Raw genomic sequence first — 18,483 nt, forward strand, 5'->3', positions numbered from 1 at the left:
TTTGATGGAGTGAACAGCTAAGACAGAGTTGTTTCCTGAATGTTGTGGTGAAACTATTTACAGTGGTTGTGGGCCACCAGCTATTTATTCCTGCGATAGTTCAAGCTCTTCAGCAATTGCGTTTCCCCCATCCAGTCAGTTGCCTTGATTATGGACTCCCATGCGTCCTACATCAGTCTAACAATAATAAAAATGGCAGAGGAGAACAAAATCTGCTTACTTATTTTTCTGTGCATAATGCACACCTTCTGCAGCCTCTGAATTTACTTGTCACAGAAATCACACTGTTCAGAAAGTGCTAGATTTTATATGAAAGAAAATCCAATAGAGAAACCCAATAGGACGAACTTCCATACAATCCGGAATGCAGCTTTTGTCTGGGCTTTCAACCAAAAGAATATTTCTAATCTTTCTAAGAAAACAGAACTTTTTCCATTCAGCAAGAAGTAATTTCAAGAGAAGCTATCATGCCATCACTGCCTACAGAAAACGCCAATGATTTCCGACCACATAAAACAATCGGCCTTCAACACATCCTTCAGGAGCCAAGTGTAGAAAAACAGACGGAAGGTCAAATGTCTCATTCCTTAATGGTGTTCTACCGTATGTCCTGCCGAGTTATTGTTTTCACCCTATGCACAGCGTTTCGACGATCCATCCATACATCTTCTTCAGGTGCTGTGAGTTTTATTGTTATGTGTACTCGTTGCATGGACTGCAACATGCCTATGAGCTATTGTTGGTCCAGCGCCGATATTTGTGGCAAAAGTATCTCTTGTTTTTTAAATCAAATTGAACTCACAAAATTCAAAAAGAGCGCTCTTGAGAAAGAGCACTCTTGTATGTAAATAACAGCTAATATTACAAAATATACTTCTATTACATTAATAACAAAGTTCCAAAATATGTTGCAAATGTGAAGATAAAAAAAATATGTGTACTAGAAGGACGCGAACCTACGAGTAGTTCCTTAACTCCATGTCCCTAACAAAACCATCACTCTGAGTACATACAACTCTCAACAATATTATCATTCATCTTAGAATCTCCTGAAGGCTTTTATCAACAATGTATCGTTAACTGACATATAATTATAACAAATTGTATCAAGAGTGACATTTTTATAAAGAAATCAACACGCCGTTTTCATGAAACAGCATACTATCATAACATACAAGTTATAATACGAAAACAAACAAATACAACGAAATCAAATATGACATCTCCAAAGTTCTTCGCTTGTTGACTGTTGTCGAGTTTTGAGATCGCATCGAGTGAGACGCACTTTTGGCATTGTTTCCAAGTAAACCGAAATAATACCACTACTATTTGTTCAGTTTTGTTTGTTTGTATTTGTTGAGTTCAACTCATGACATCTTAGGTCCTCATTCCTTTGCCATAATTAACCCTAGCAATACCAAGACATTTTCCATAATTTGCATTAATATTAAATTGTTGTTGAATTATACTAACAATATACTTTTTAAAGAGGTACTCATATCTAAATATGGTCCAGAACCTGAAAATTTCTTTTACCACTCTCGTTGCTACACCAATGCACTTTCAATAACGCCTATTATCTACCTCATGACCGCCACAAAAATTTGTAAAAATGCAAATTTCGTTCATTATTGTTTGTTTTAACTCTCAACATACGTTTTGAAGGGATACTGATACGTAAATAAGGCCTTGAACAACGAATATTGAATAGGACATTCGTTGGGGAACGTGAAAACTACTACTAAGACTTATATTTTTGGATATCGAAATGCTTAAAACTTGTAAATCGAATTCCTATATTGCATGTTTGTCACAAGCGCACTACTGTTCTAATTTGCACGCCCTTGACTGCAATGAAATTATTTTGTTAGTTACCCATTTTCATTTAGAAATATGTGTAGTTTTTGAGGCAGTGTGTGTTCCTTGTGACAATGCCTAACAACAATGTGATCTCATACTGTGGATTATTGCCTCAGAAAGTGATCTGTGTTTACTAAGTTTTAATGTTCGCTAGCTCTGGTCTGCGTCAATGCCTAACAAAAAAGTGATTTCATACTGCCGAATACTGCCTCAGAAAGTGCTCGGTGTTAACTGAGGTTTTGCGTTCGCCAGCTCTTGTTTGAAAGTAGTGTTGAATTCTTTAAATTTTCTTCCTACTGTGCATATGTGCATTTACCGTCATGGTGAAAACTCATCAACTGACCCCTAGAAAGAAAAAGTACGTTGAGGTTCTGCACAACGAAGGCATAAACAAAAGTGAAATTGGGAAGAACCCGTTTGTATTCGACTGTGAGTCGAACTCTGCAGAAGCTGATGGCCAAAGGAAATATAGAAAATTTACCACTAAGTAAACGCCCACGTATTTCTTCGCCCCAGGAGGACAGAATACTTCGTCAAGTAAGCCCGAAAGACAAAAGTGCTACATCAGGCTGAATTGGCAAAATCGTGGTAATAGACAACAGGAATTGATTCCAGATTATCAGTTGTTAGGAAAAGACTCTTTGCAGTGGGAATGAAGGCAAGAGTTGCCAAGAAGAACCCATCTTTAACTGCTGCAACGAGGAATAAGAGGCTAGCATGGGCCAGACTGCAAGTAAACTGGAGAAGACAGCAGTGTGGAATTGTGGTACTTTCAGATGAAAGCTGATTTTCCATGATGAGTGACAAACCATAGCTCGTCAGGTGTGAACCCAATGAAACGATGGACCTTACTGCCTTGTGGAAACCATGAAACATGCACCATCGGTAATGTTGTGTGGTGTAATGACTTACCAAGGTGTTGGAAGGTTGTACTTTGTGCGGGAAGCAATGAACAGTGATCAATACAAAATTGCTATTTGGCACCCTCTGATGTTCACTGCATGTAACGCTTTCTGGGATGCGCCTTGGGTTTTCCAACAGGATCTGGCTCCAAGCCACATATCAGAAAAAGTGAGTTTTGGTTATTTTATCTTTGTAATACAATTTCCAGGTTACTTCTGTTACACATCGTTCAAACCTATCGTTTCAGATTCGTTCTGTCATGACTGAATTGGATATCAGTGAACTTCCTTAATCCAATTGAGGATTTGTGGCAAGTGTTCGGGAAAGGGGTTCAGAAGAAGAAGCCTCCAACATAATAGGAGCTGTTCTAGGTGATTGTGAAGGCGTTCCACCAGGAAATTGACGTCAGTACCGTTAGAAAATTGATCGAGTCCATGCCTGTCAGAGTGAAGGCAGTTGTATGGGCCAAAGGGTGTCCAACAAAATACTAAGATCGTTTAAAGTATGACTACTGAATAATGCACTTGTGGTACACAATATTTTTCACTATGATCAAATTAGATGGAAATTTCATCAAAATATTTAATATTTAACTTCAGTATCATCAGTGACATTGCATGTCATTGTACAGATATGTATGTACTGTTGACACATTTCCTTGAATTAAAATATTAGAAACAATCTTGTCCATCATTATAATGGTCGTTTTCACTTGTAGCTAACCTTGGTTAAGAAATATTTGAAATTTTTAAGACAAATGGGTATTTAGAAGTTCTGTACCGAAATTCTCAAAATTCTTTAGGTGTGTGCAACACTTTAGAACTGTAGTGTACATTAGAGTAGTGGCTCAATATGGATTATATCCCAACTGACCCATTGTTCTCCTTATCAACAAGGTCAAATGTCAGTGCCCTTCATTCTGAGGAAGTTGTGTAACTTACTTCCAGTGTCAATGTCCTCCCCTCTCCTGTCCCTATCCTCTTCCTGTCCCTCCTCCCTATATAGGCCAATTGTGCATCAAGTGTGTTCTGTACACGATAGTGAGAACACTATGAAGTGTCATCAGCAGCATGTGAAATCAGCCACCATGCAGAATAAGAAAGGAAATCGACATGCAAGCATTAACCTATTCCTCTCTGCAGCCCAACAAGTCTGCAATAGCAGTACATTGCATTGAAAATTGACATAAAATGAATTACAAACAAATAAACTCCTGGCTAACACCTCTAAAGTTAAGGAGTGCATTATCAAAGAAGCAGCTGAAATCGCTGTACCTGATAATTTAATCAACAGGGACACTGGCTTACACCTGAGCAAGGCATGGGAGCCAATATTGAGCTCCATCAAAGCTAAATGTGATACTCAAGTGCAAGGTGCAACAGACACAGCGAGCAGAGGGCTACTGAGACTCTCCCCTGCACCATCACAGCCCCATGAACCTCTACCATTGAACACAGCACAGGTCTGATGACACCTGAACTTTGGACCAGCAGGTATAAACACCATGAGTCCACCGCAGACACTTCATTCCATCAGCACCACCAGATGATCTTGGGACAGTTGTCTGGTGGAATATAAAGGGTGATCAGAAACTTTCCATTCAAAGGTCATGCAGTCCACAATGGATATGCCAATTATGCAAAATCGACATGAACATTGAGGCAATCATTCCACCAATGCAGTAGATTGAATAATCTCATTTGTAAAAACACTGTGTTCTGCTAAGTGAAGAAGTCCATTACTTCCATCTATACATGCTCTTGCATCTTCCCTCCTAGGCCTTTTTGAAGGGAGTGAAGGTGTGATAATCGCTTGGGGGAGAGATCAGGAGTATATGGCAGATGCTCAAGTTTCTCCCAGAGTCCATAATGGATGAGGCTGGCGTCCCAGATCGAGCAGCACCTTGTGTTGAACCATGATCAGCACAGAACTTAGCACACCATTCCACAATGGTCATCTGACATGCTGTCCCATGCACATTCCTAATACTCGGATGGATGGCTACTGGTGTTTGTCTCTCGGCAGCCAAGGAAAAAAAAAAAAAAATAACAGCACATTGGCCCTGTTTTGATGCATATAGTAATAAATTCACCATAGTTCACATTTCTGCATTTACCACATGCATGTTGGAAAGACACATATGTAAAACTAATGCCATGCTTATATATCAGTGCTTATATGCCTGCATCAGAATCGCACTATTTACATACACACTGCAGCAACATCCTCACCCGGGAACCTTTTGATAGCCTCTTATATCATGAACTTTCACTGATCATATCTGGCAGAACACCTGAGAACAATGGAAGTGGCATGTACTCGAGGAAATCCTAAGATTAAATATTATTTTACTATATGTTATTCACAATTGTACAAAGTGTTATTGTCTTCTTCCTCTCCCTCTACAGCATCCTTTCTACTGTATCTCTCAAATAAATGTTTCTTACATGCTTTAAATACACACAGTATCTCAGTCAAACAGGAGGGACCAACAAACAGTCTGGATACTCTGTCTGTAAATTTCTCTTGTAGGGATTTAATACTTGTGAGGATGACAGTAGCTGGCTTTGGCACTGTGTGGGAACATGAATTTATTCTTTTTTCTAAGTCATTCACATCCATGCTACAGTTGCACATATGGCAATGAGTACTGCTTTGTCATGACAGTTACTCAGGCTGTCTGTTGTAATCCATAGTGCATTTTGTACACAGGTAGATCATGCAAGTTCAGAATACCTGAATGATATGAATAAACAGTGAAATCTCAAGATGTTAGCTCGAATGTTGTGTCCACATACACTTCATCTACATCTACATCTATACTCCGCGAGCCACCTTACGGTGTGTGGCGGAGGGTACTTATTGTACCACTATCTGATCCCCCCTTCCCTGTTCCATTCACGAATTGTGCGTGGGAAGAACGACTGCTTGTAAGTCTCCGTATTTGCTCTAATTTCTCGGATCTTTTCGTTGTGATCATTACGCGAGATATATGTGGGCGGTAGTAATATGTTGCCCATCTCTTCCCGGAATGTGCTCTCTCGTAATTTCGATAATAAACCTCTCCGTATTGCGTAACGCCTTTCTTGAAGTGTCCGCCACTGGAGCTTGTTCAGCATCTCCGTAACGCTCTCGCGCTGACTAAATGTCCCCATGACGAATCGCGCTGCTTTTCGCTGGATCATGTCTATCTCTTCTATTAATCCAACCTGGTAAGGGTCCCATACTGATGAGCAATACTCAAGAATCGGACGAACAAGCGTTTTGTAAGTGGATGCCTTAATGGTGAAGAGGCAGATGAGTAAGGTCATAATCGTTCCTCATCTGGCATCAATGTATTCCATCTCACCTTATCGACAACGTTAGTATAGAAATGGCGATTAGCGATCATTATGTCATTATAGCAAGTATGCTTACAAAAGTAAGAAATCAGTTAAGAAAGCCAGGAAAGTGTTTTTGCTATAAAGAACAGTTCAGCAGCTGTTAGCATCTCATTTAGACACTGAACTGACAGCACATATCTCCAGTAAGATGGACATAGAGGCATTATGGGCAAAGTTTAAGCAGATTGTAAACTGTTGTCTGGGGAATTACCATATGTACGTGTTGTAGTAAGTGGATTACTGTACCATCCATATTACTGTACAGACGACATAGTAATAAGCATTCATGGTGTAGAGAAACAACTGAAAGATTTGAAAGCAAATAGATCACTAGGTCAGGATGAAATCGCAGTTCAGTTTTACAAAGAGTACACAACAGCATTGGTCCCTTACCTAGCTTGCATCTATCGCGAATCTCTCGCGCCGCGCAAAGACCCGAGCGACTGGAAAAAAAGTGCAGATGACTCCTGCATAAGAGAAGGGCAAAAGAACAGACCCACAAAATTATAGACTAATACCCCTAACATTCAATAACCCTGGGTACGGTGTGGGGCAGCAGTGGGGTTGGTGGACTGCTGTGGCCTGTTGTGGGGTTGTGAACCACTGAGGGCTACAGTGGGATGAAGCCTCTCTGTCATTTCTAGGTCCCTGGTTTAATACACACACACCCTTACCATTGGTTTGCTGCAGAATCCTTTAACACCTTCTCATTTCTTGAGTACTGCTCGAGTGTCTGGGAACTGTAATAGGTTGGATTAAAGGAAGATATCGAAACAGTTTAAAGGTGCGCTGTTAGATTTTACTGGTGGGTTCGAACAACACGCAAGTGTTAATGAACGTGCTTCAGGAACTCAAATGCGAATCTCTGGAGGGAAGGCGACATTCTTTTTGAGAAAAAATGTTGAGAAAATTTAGAGAACTGACATTTCAAGCTGGCTGCAGGACGATTGTACTGTCTGCGACATACATTGTGCATAAAGAACACGAAGATAAGATATGAGAAATTAGGGATCATATGGAGGCATATAGACAGTAGTTTTTCCCTCATACTATTTGCGTATGTAACAGGAAAGGAAATGACAAGTAGTAGTATGGGGCACCCTCCGCCATGGGCCGTACAGTGGATGTAAATGTAGATGTAGATATGGTTCTTATGACACATCTCATACAGTCTCTATAAACCGTATCTACAGGTTTAGATCCGTTGCAGCCACATAATATGTGCTGGAAACAGTAATACACTGGGACCACTTAGTTATGGCTCAATGAGTGGTTGTCTGTCCTGCTCTGAGATATAAGGATCCACCTGCGTGCTGCTGTGATTCGAGAAGTGGTGATGCAGTGAACCGGTGTATATCCTGCTCCAGCGTATCAGCTACTGCATCATCAAAGAGCTATTGTGCTGCTGAAGAAAGACAAATCATAAAAATTTGCGAAATTACACACGTAATGTAATCAATAACGAGAGAGGAATGAGTTAACACTTACATATCAGTTTTCCTCTCTTATTCCGCATGCTGGCTGATCTCTGGTGCTGCCGATGATGCTTCATGATGCTCTCATTATCGTGTACAGAACACAAAAGACAAGCAATTGGCCTAGAGTGGGGAGGGAGGGGGAGTCGAGGGAGGGGTGAGGGGATGGTTTTTAGATTGGAGATAAGTCAGACAACTTCCTCAGAACAGAGGACGTTGATATTTGACCTTCCTGATAAGGACAACAATGGGCCCATTGAAATAGAACCTGCATTGATCAACTACCATAATATACTAGTAAAGAAAATATACTATAAGAATTCGTTACGTGGATTTTAACTATAGCTAAAGAAAGAGGAACATAAGGTCCATTTATTCCAAATCTTGGTACACTGATTTGAGGAAATAGTAAAAAACGTAAATCAGGATAGTAGATATGGTGATTAAGTCTGTATTTCCTTTACATGAACAGTTTTGTGATCCTCAAAGCATTTTAGTGACTTATAATTTCAATATGACAGTTAAACTAACCTAACGCATTTGAAGAAGAACAGTAGGACTATTCTCTACTAAATGTGAAACATTCCAGTGGAATATTCTCGCAAGAAATAGAGTGTTTTAACTTGGTTTTGAAACCATATGGTTTGTTGCTAACAGGAATTAACGCTCATTGAAGTCAGTCGAAAATATGAGCTACAAGCGGTCGCAACTATTATTTAATGGTGTTTAAAGACTGACTTTCTGTATCGTCATTGTATTAACTGGATGACTACTGTAGCGCCTTTAAACAAGTACTAACTTTTAGCCTCAGATTTCATAAGCCAGTACCGGTATATGAACGGCGAAGTCATTGTAAAATTCCCCCGCTGTTTAAATAGTGGGCAACCTGAGCTTTCTGGATTAAGATCTCATATGACATAGGTGGCATGCTTTTGGCATAAAATATTCTTTCTGTCACATCTTGCGATACTTCACAATACTATCCCTATGACACCAAGGAACGAAAGTAGGCACACCAGACAAAAACTTATTTATCCCTGCAGACAACACGCTAACACCGTGTAACATCTCTTCTGGCCTTGATAACGGTCTCAATTCGGTGAGGAAGAGAGTCCACAAGTTTCTTCACTTGTGCTAAATCTAGCTGAAGCAACTCATTGATGATTAGATGTAACAGACCTACGACAATTGTGGGGATATCCATTACTATGTGTGATTCACTGTTCCAAGCAGTCGTGGACGTTTTCTATAGGATTAAGATGAGGTGATTTAGCGGGTCAGTTGATGTGCTGTAGGGTGCCTGAGTGTTCGTAAAACTGAGATTGTATCCAACACAATGAGGCTTAGCAACATACAAGGGCGTGCTGAAAAGTAATACCACTGAATATTTTATGTGAAAACTCTTAAAGCTTTTAAATAAAACACACATGATTAACATTCATCATGTTCATTCTTCATGCCTACATATTTATTTCCCAACATAGTCACCCTGGCGAGGAACACATTTCTCCCAACGAGAGACCAGTTTGTTGATACCATTACTGTAGAATGTTTCACTTTGCTGATGGAGCCACAACCTCACCTCTTTTTGCACCACTCAATCGCTATCAAACTGAAGTAATCGAAGGTGCTCTTCAAGTTTTGGAAACAAATAAAAATCGGATGGGGTCAGCTCGGGACTATATGGAGGCTGATCGATGACAGTGAACCCAAGGCATCGGATTGTTGCAGATGTACATTACGTGATCAGAGGTATCCTGACACCTAGCTGAAAATGGCTTACAAGTTCGCGGTGACCTCCAGCGGTAATGCTGGAATTGAATTGGTGTTTGCTCACCCTTAGCCTTGATGACAGATTCCGCTCTCGCAGGCATACGTTCAGTCAGATTCTGGAAGGTTTCTTGGCGAATGGCAGCTCATTCGTCACGGAGTGCTGCACTGAGGAGAGGTATCGATGTCGGTCGATAAGGCATGGCACGGAGTCGGCGTTCCGAAACATCCCAAAGGTGTTCTATAGGATTCAGGTCAGGACTCTGTGCAGGCCAATCCATTACAGGGATGTTATTGTCCGGTAATAACTCCGCCACAAGCTGTGCATTATGAACAGGTGCTCGATCGTGTTGAAAGATGCTTTCGCCATCCCCGAATTGCTCTTCAACAGCAGGGAGCAGGAAGGTGCTTGAAACATCAATGTAGGCCTGTGCTGTGATGGTGCCACGCAAAACAACAAGGGGTGGAAGCCCCCTCCATGAAAAACACTACCACGCCTTAACACCACCGCCTCCGAATTTTACTGTTGGCACTACACACGCTGGCAGATGACGTTCACCGGACATTCGCAATACCCACACCCTGCCATCAGATCGCAACATTGTGTACCGTAATTCATCACTCCACACAACGTTTTTCCTCTGTTCAATCGTCCAATGTTTACGCTCCTTACACCAAGAGAGCCGGCCGCTGTGGCCGAGCGGTTCTAGGCGCTACAGTCCGGAAACACGCTGCTGCCACAGTCGCTGGTTCGAATCCTGATTCGGGCATGGGTGTGTGTGATGTCCTTAGGTTAGTTAGGTTTAAGTAGTTCTAAGTCTGGGGGACTGATGACCTCAGATGTTAAGTCCCATAGTGCTTAGAGCCATTTGAACCATTTTTGAACACCAAGAGAGGCTTTTACTGGCGTGATGTGTGGCTCTTGAGCAGCCGCTCGACCATGAAATCCAAGTTTTCGCACCTCCCGCATAACTGTCATAGTACTTGCAGTGGATCCTGATGCAGTTTGGAATTCCAGTGTGATGGTCTGGATAGATGTCTACCTATTACACTGCCGCGCGGGATTAGCCGAGCGGTCTACGGCGCGGCAGTCATGGACTGTGCGGCTGGTCCCGGCGGAGGTTCGAGTCCTCCCTCGGGCATGGGGGGGTGTGTGTTTAGCCGAGCGGTCTACGGCGCGGCAGTCATGGACTGTGCGGCTGGTCCCGGCGGAGGTTCGAGTCCTCCCTCGGGCATGGGGGTGTGTGTTTGTCCTTAGGATAATTTAGATTAAGTAGTGTTTAAGCTTGGGGGCTGATGACCTTAGCAGTTAAGTCCCATAAGATTTCACACACATTTGAACATTCTTCAACTGTCGGCGGTCTCTGTCAGTCAATAGACGAGGTCGGCCTGTACGCTTTTGTGCTGTACATGTCCCTTCACGTTTCCACTTCACTATCACATCGGAAACAGTGGACCCAGGGGTGTTCAGCAGTATGGAAGTTTCTCGTACAGACGTTTGACGTAAGTGACATCCCATCACCTGACCACGTTCGAAGCCCGTGGGTTCCGCCGAGCGCCCCATTCTGCTTTCTCACGATGTCTAATGACTACTGTGGTCTCTGATATGGGATACCTGGCAGTAGGTTGGAGCACAATGCACATAATATTAAAAACGTATGTTTTTGTTGGGGGGGGGGGGAGGGGGTGCCCGGATACTTTTGATCACATAGTGTAGCAGCATTCATGTGAGATTTGGCATTGTCATGCTCAAAGAGAGGGTGCTCCATGTGTGGGGGCACGTTTTCTGCGATTGAAAACTCGATTACATCACGCTGTTTCCCACGCATCTACTTTGTCAAGTTTCACACGCTACAATTCGGAGCCCTCTAGTGATAGTGGGTTCCAAATATGTAGACATGAAGAATAAATATGTAGCAAGTTTATAACATTTGTTTTATTTAAAAAACTAAAAATATTCATATAAAAGATTCGAAGGTATTGTTTTTAAGCACTCTCGTAAGGAATCATGACAGGAGCTTTCTTACCACACTCAATGAGTCATGACCCCAAAGAACTCGTTCACATGTAACATACGCGCGGAAATGAACCAGCCGGCTCGTCAAATAGTGCACTGAACAGTACTCGAATAAGAAACTTCCTGGCAGATTAAAACTGTGTGCCCGACCGAGACTCGAACTCGGGACCTTTGCCTTTCACGGGCAAGTGCTCTACCAACTGAGCTACCGAAGCACGACTCACGCCCGGTACTCACAGCTTTACTTCTGCCAGTACCTCGTCTCCCACCTCCCAAACATTACAGAAGCTCTCCTGCGAACCTTGCAGAACTAGCACTCCTGAAAGTTGGTAGAGCACTTGCCCGCGAAAGGCAAAGGTCCCGAGTTCGAGTCTCGGTCGGGCACACAGTTTTAATCTGCCAGGAAGTTTCATATCAGCGCACGCTCCGCTGCAGAGTGAAAATCTCATTCTGAGTACTCGAATATTACGTACACTATTATGAGTCATTGAAGACGTTTTTAGTAATTATGACACTTTGTACTGATAATAATTAATGACAGTATGAATTTCAATTTTTAGGTAATGTAAATTTCGTAAACAAGAAATTGCAGTGGTTGGACCAAAATATGAGAACTCCGTGACAAATGCTTGTTTGAACATATTTCAGATGCTAGTCATACCTGCAGATGGCCCTGTTCTATTTGACCACAAATGGCATCCATGCAATGCCCTCGGTACGTTGGAATTGTTAGTCTTGGTAGAACAGTGTTCCGCATAGCTGTGAGTGCATTATATCGCAGTTAACTGAATTCGAATGTGAGCGAATTGTTGGAGTTCATATGGTGGCTGCTTCTGTTACGAAGGTAGCCGAAGTGTTTTGTGGTTCGAGCCACACCGTATCGAAAATTAATACCCCATACAGAGAAAGCACAAGAACATAATTTTCTAAGTGTGTGTTAAGAGTTCATGACAGATGGTCGTTGAATAGGATTGTGACAAAAAGAAGAGGACGACAGCTATAAAAGTCAGTGCAGAACTGAATGTCGCAAGATGACAGGACCCCTGTTCGCACAGCTTGCATCGTCCAGGACTGGTTTGGTGAACCTGAGGATGAACTGTCGCATCTCCCCTGACGACCGCAGTCACCAGACCTCAATATTATTGACTCTTTGTGGTCTATTTTGCTGCGTAGGGAGGGTTATCGCTATCCACTTTCTTCAATGTTGCCAGAACTTGCCACTATTTTGAAAGAAATATGGTATGAGATTCCCCTGAAAACTATACAGGACCTGCATTTACCCACTCCGAGACGACTGGAAGATGTTCTGAAGACGAACAGCTTTCCTGCACCATGTTAGGCATCGTATTGTGCTGTGTTTGTGATGTTTCCATATTTTTGTCGCTCGCCACCTCCCCCCTCCCTCTTTTACCTAAAACCCAGAAATTATCACTTCCTGTGATAAAAAACTTCATGAAAATAATATGTCTTGTGTAGCAATTAGTTAAAATTTTAAATAAATACCTGATCCTTAAGCAGTGGAGCAAACAATATTTGTAGAAGCACTGAAGAAAGTATTAAATAATTTAACTTTTAGTGCTACTATTATTTTTACTGAACAGTGATATTTTCACAAGTTTTGTTTTCTGAGTGAATAAAGCGAATGAATGTGGCACGTTTGTGAAGTATGAATTATTATAATTATGAAACATTGTAACTGTGTGAGCGCGGAAATCTGATTGTGCAGATCTGTGAGTCACATATTATGTGGGACAAAATGCTAAATGTAAAACAGCCAGTTTCGGTATAGTAGAAATATCCTTCACATGATTAAAGATGGAGTTAATTTGTTTTTCTTTTCTTTTTGGGAATGTGTTATTACCTAGACCTAATTGCATCAAAATTGATTTCACGGTGTGGAGTGTTCCAAGATGAGAAGGTGCCTGGTTATACAAAACGTAATAGGAAGCTGATTGGCCACTCTGGTATTAGACCAGTCACAGAAGAGGGCGTTGACGCATTTCAGTTAGAGAGGGATTTCGTGGGTGAGTGGGGTGGGAAGGTGTCAGTGGTTAGCGTAGGCATCGGCAGTGGGGGGGGGGGGAGGGGTGCAAGAGGGGGCACTTCCCATCCCCCCTCCCAGTAATCCAGAGTACAGAGTTCTTATTTACTACAGGATTCTCATACACTTGTAAAAATAATTTACTGTGATATCGCAAAACCTTTCGTTTAATCAATTCATAGCATTATGTGGTGGATCACAGTGGGATAATACTATGCCAAATGTCATTAAATAATATGACACCAGCCACTCGATCGTGAAGTACGGGCTTCATTCGATTGCGAGTCGCTCTGCCTGCCTTAACCATGAATTCGCTATTACACCGCGGATCAAAAGAAGGCGGAAAAACCGTTCTAATGTACCATGCAGACTTCCTTTACTGCCTTCTTCGAACTATTGTTTCAAGTTGGCTAAGAAGCGTTTTCCAACTGCTGTGGAATCAAATTCCACGTCACAGTCTTCTCAAGGTAATCGACAACAGCTAAACGCGGCGCTTCCTGGACCATTGTTGGGTTCCATGCCACATACGGTAGCGTGTCCACTCCGATATGCTCTGACGATCGTTTACAAAACAGCTTAGTTATTTTCACCATTGGCTCGTTATACCCTAGCTGAAGGCATACAAGAGTACGTGATGCCCTTTTCATAGAGTTGGAAGAAGTGTAACCTGCGTCTGGAAGCTCGGTGAGTTAATTTCTACCTCTGCATCTATACTTAGCAAACAACCTGAGGGTGTGTGGCGGAGGGTAGGCCTACTTCTGACACCACTAACTGTGCCCCCTTACCTATTCATTTCGCAAGCGCCGCATAAGAAAAATGATTGTCATAAAGCCTCTGTATTTACTTTAATTTCCTCAATTTTCTCGTTGTGGTCGTTTCGCGATAGGTAAGTTGAAGGAAGTTACGAGGGTGGTTTGAAAAATTCTCAGAAGCACAGCGAGAGGTCAACGCTAGCACAACGAGTTTTTCACATGATATTCATTGGATTATTGCCTGTAGAAACGTGCCACTTCAGTGCGCTTGGAAGAGAGCTGTGGCGGTGACGTGGCTGTGTTGTTGTTCCCGCGTAGTGATTTACGAAAATAGAAAAAAATCGAGATTCGGGCAGTGATTAAGTACTTTGTAAAGAAAGGTATGAAAGCAAAGGACATTCTTCCCGATTTCCAGATCACACTAGGGGACTCTGCTCCTTCATATTCAACTGTTACCAAGTGTACAAATGAATTTCAATTTGGTAAGGAAAGCTTAGACGATTATCTGCGCGGTGGTCGGCCAAGATGTGTCACTACTCCAGAAATCATTGAAAAAGTGCTCAAAATGGTCATGGAGGATCGCCGACTGAAAGTGCGTGAAATTGCTCATGCTTGCCAGATGTCATCTGAAAGGGTATACCACATTTTAACTGAAGAATCAGAAATGAAAAATTATCTGCAAGATGGGTGCCGCGATTCTTGACACTGGATCAAAAACGCATGAGAATGGACGTATCGGAACAATGTTTTAGGAGAAACGAAAAAAAATTTTGCGCCAGTTTGTGACCACAGATGAAACTTGGGTGCACTACTATACCCCAGAGACAAAACAATAGTCAAAGCAGTGGAAACATGCTGATTCTCCACAGCCAAAGAAAGCAAAGACAATTCCTCCGGTGGGAGAGGTCATGGCATCAGTGTTCTGGCATGCGAAAGGGATTCTGTTTGTAGATTATGTCCCCACTGGACAAACAATTAGTGGAGAATACTATGCTAAACTCCTGGACAAATTGCAACAAAGGATACGCGAAAATCGGCCAGCGCGCACGCACACATGTGCCGTCGCCATGGCAGAAACCTCTCTGTCATGCGCAGCGCCTTCCTTATAGCGTCTGCCACTCGAGCTTATTGTGCATGTCCATGACACTCTAGCGCCGACTAACGATCCCATGGCAAAACGCGCCTTTATTCGTTGAGTCTTGTCTATTTCTTCTATTGATTCATCCTGATAAGGGTCAGTTATGGTTATTTAACAACACGGGAGCACTTCATCCATTACCAAATATTCATACTCGAAATGAGGCTAACCTCGAGGACTTTACAGTAGACTAAAGTTGGAAACAACGAGCGCTCATATTTTTTCAGGGCTGGTATGTCCAGGCTAGAGTCAGTGACTGATGTGTTCAACAGTTCATCATAAGTCGTCAGCTGATCACATTTCTAAGTAATTCGGTCTCTGGCAGGAAGATGTATATACTTTTACATGCATTGGACATACATCTTCGCCGGCCGGGGTGGCCGAGCGGTTCTAGGGGCTACAGTCTGGAACCGCACGACCGCCACGGTCGCAGGTTCGAATCCTGCCTCGGGCATGGATGTGTGTGACGTCCTTAGGTTAGTTAGGCTTAAGTAGTTCTAAGTTCTAGGTTTTAGCTGAGCGAAACCGGTTCCATTGTGATATTCACGTAATGACATTCCAGCAGAGCGAATATACGAGGTGCATTCAAGTTCTCCGGGCTGGAAAGAGATAGAAACATGCGCATTGTTTTAAAATGAGGCTGCGTTCATTGTCAATACGTCCCAGAGATGGCAGCACCGTACGGCAGATGGAATTTTACCTCCAGCGGCAAGAATGAGAACTGTTTTAAATACTTAAAATGGCGACGTTTTCCTTACTTGAACAGCGTGCAATCTTTCGTTTTCTGAATTTGCGTGGTGTGAAACCAATTGAAATTCATCGACAGTTGAAGGAGACATGTGGTGATGGAGTTATGGATGTGTCGAAAGTGCGTTCATGCGTGCGACAGTTTAATGAAGGCAGAACATTGTGTGACAACAAACCGAAACAACCTCGGGCTCGCATAAGCCGGTCTGACGACATGATCAAGAAAGTGGAGAGAATTGTTTTGGGGGATCACCGAATGACTGTTGAACAGATTGCCTCCAGAGTTGGCATTTCTGTGGGTTCTGTGCACACAGTCCTGCATGACGACCTGAAAATGCGAAAAGTGTCATCCAGGTGGGTGCCACGAATCTGACGGATGACCACATGGCTGCCCGTGTGGCATGTTGCCAAGCAATGTTGACACGCAACGACAGCATGAATGGGACTTTCTTTTCGTCGGTTGTGACAATGGATGAGACGTGGATGCCATTTTTCAATCCAGAAACAAAGCGCCAGTCAGCTCAATGGAAGCACACAGATTCACCGCCACCGAAAAAATTTTGGGTAACCGCCAGTGCTGAAAAAATGATGGTGTCCATGTTCTGGGAGAGCGAGGGCGTAATCCTTACCCATTGCGTTCCAAAGGGCACTACGGTAACAGGTGCATCCTATGAAAATGTTTTGAAGAACAAATTCCTTCCTGCACTGCGCGTGTGCTGTTTCACCAAGACAATGCATCCGCACATCGAGCTAACGTTACGCAACAGTTTCTTCGTGATAACAACTTTGTAGTGATTCCTCATGCACCCTACTTACCTGACCTGGCTCCTAGTGACTTTTGGATTTTTCCAACAATGAAAGACACTCTCCGTGGCCGCACATTCACCAGCCGTGCTGCTATTGCCTCAGTGATTTTCCAGTGGTCAAAACAGACTCCTAAAGAAGCCTTCGCCGCTGCCATGGAATCAGGGCGTCAGCGTTGTGAAAAATGTGTACGTCTGCAGGGCGATTACGTCGAGAAGTAACGCCAGTTTCATCGATTTCAGGTGAGTAGTTAATTAGAAAAAAAATCGGAGGCCTTAGAACTTGAATGCACCTCGTAGAGATCAGCCCGGTATTCCAACAAACTGGCAAACCTTCATGCACTGAAATGTACATAGCTAATAATTAAACAATTGATTGCTTACAATGCTGGAACCCAGTTGTGTCTCTCAACATGAATGCCGCCCCCCCCTCCCTAATGGCTAGGGCAGGATTTGAATTTGTTCGATAATACATTACATTCTTTACCTAATGTTTCCTCCACCTATACAGAAATAATGGATATTAGAAGATTTTTTTTTCAAAAATCGGAAAACTGAAACAAATCTGCTCAGCACTGATATTGAGCAAGGGAAAATGACAGTGCAGTGCCACCAGAAACGTCTGACTCGTCTAGGTCACGAGTAGACCAAAGTTTTGACATTGGTGTGTACATTAATAACATACAATGTCTTTCTGACAAATGTATATACACTACTGGCCATTAAAAATTCTACACCACGAAGATGACGTGCTGCAGACGCGAAATTTAAGCGACAGGAAGAAGATGCTGTGGTATGCAAATGATTAGCTTTTTAGAGCATTCACACAAGGTTGGCGCCGGTGGCGACACCTACAGCGTGCTGACATGAGGAAAGTTTCCAACCGATTTCTCATACACAAATAGCAGTTGACCGCCGTTGCCTGCTGAAACGTTGTAGGGATGCCTCGTGTAAGGAGGAGAAACGCATACGATCACGTTTCCGACTTTGATAAAGGTCGGATTGTAGCCTATCGCGATTGCGGTTTATCGTATCGCGACACTGCTGATCGCGTTGGTCGAGATCCAATGACTGTTAGCAGAATATAGAATCGGTGGGCTCAGGAGGGTAATACGGAACGTCGTGCTGGATCCCAACGGCCTCGTATCACTATCAGTCGAGATTACAGGCATCTTATCGGCATGGCTGTAACGGATCGTGCAGCCACGTCTCGATCCCTGAGTCAACAGATGGGGACGTTTGCAAGACAACAACCATCTGCACGAATAGTTCGACGACGTTTGCAACAGGATGGACTATCAGGACACGGCTGAGGTTACCCGTGACGCTGCATCAAAGACAGGAGCGCCTGTGATGGTGTACTCAATGACGAACCTGGGTACACGAATGGCAAAACGTCATTTTTTCGGATGAATCCAGGTTCTGTTTACAGCATCATGATGGTCGCATCCGTGTTTGGCGACATCGCGGTGAACGCACATTGGAAGCATGAATTCGTCGTCGCCATACTGGCGTATCACCCGGCGTGATGGTATGGGGTGCCATTGGTTATACGTCTCGCTCACCTCTTGTTCGCATTGACTGCACTTTGAAC

General features: G+C 42.9%; 1 protein-coding gene and 1 non-coding gene across 2 annotated transcripts in view; one reads left to right on the forward strand and one right to left on the reverse strand.

The window, feature by feature from the left end:
* Nucleotides 1-18,483, forward strand: part of LOC126249059 (venom carboxylesterase-6-like) — a 216,619-nt gene that overhangs the window by 53,156 nt on the left and 144,980 nt on the right. The window lies entirely within an intron of this gene.
* On the reverse strand, nucleotides 11,550-11,624 carry Trnas-uga (transfer RNA serine (anticodon UGA)). The gene has a single exon. It is a non-coding gene; the product is annotated as a tRNA-Ser (tRNA).

Source organism: Schistocerca nitens, chromosome 1, assembly GCF_023898315.1.
Source record: "Schistocerca nitens isolate TAMUIC-IGC-003100 chromosome 1, iqSchNite1.1, whole genome shotgun sequence".
Taxonomy (NCBI): Eukaryota; Metazoa; Arthropoda; class Insecta; order Orthoptera; family Acrididae; genus Schistocerca; species Schistocerca nitens.